We start from the raw sequence: 834 nt of genomic DNA on the forward strand, positions 1-834 counted from the left end.
CTGCTGAAGCAGTGCTCCGTGTACACCCCTGGGGAAGTTGCCTGGGATGCTGACACGAGCCCCTCTGCACTCTTCAGCACGTGCATTGCCGACACCTAGCAAATGTGGCTGCTTCTGCACTTTTCCCTAAAGACAGGGATGTTTATTCAAACCTTTCCTACTTCAGCTACATAAAAGCATTTTAGGCTATTGTAATGAATAGTTTTCTAGAAAACTTCTCTTGATCTCCTTGCATGAAAGGAAAATCACATGAAGTGAGGTTAATGATAACAACCTTTTTAAATAATTATTTTATTCATTGTCATTATCTTATTTTTAGTTTTTTTGAAGTTGACCAGAGAGAGAAGGAAAGTGAGAAAGCAAGCTGCCAGGTACGGGACTCGAACCGTGGTCAGCCTTGTGAGGGTCCAGTGCCCTTAACCACCATGCCACCTGCCAGATCCGACATCTGAACTTTTAAAGCTGCAATATAAGCACTCATGAGCCCAGGGATTCAGAACACTCACTCTTGGATTTCTGAGAAGTGACTTGTCAGACCTGCACCAAGAGGAAGTGGTGAAATTGGGTAACTTTCTCAAATCTGAGCTCTTTCTATTGGGTAATCAGAAAAGTCATGCTGTATGTTTTCTGTTTTTCTATGCAAAAAGTGCATCATGACTTTTCTGACAGCCCAGTATTAACAACGCCCCACCATCCATCCATCCACTATCCCTGCCGCACACACAAAGCTAGTGTGTGTCCTGTCTTGTAGGTTTCAGTTTGACCTTTAGATCCCATCCTTTCAAAGAAAGTTTGGAGATATATATATATATATATATTCTAAAAATTTTAAAA

The sequence above is a fragment of the Tupaia chinensis genome, unplaced genomic scaffold (genome assembly GCF_000334495.1).
Source record: "Tupaia chinensis unplaced genomic scaffold, TupChi_1.0 Scaffold000407_4, whole genome shotgun sequence".
NCBI classification, from domain to species: Eukaryota; Metazoa; Chordata; class Mammalia; order Scandentia; family Tupaiidae; genus Tupaia; species Tupaia belangeri.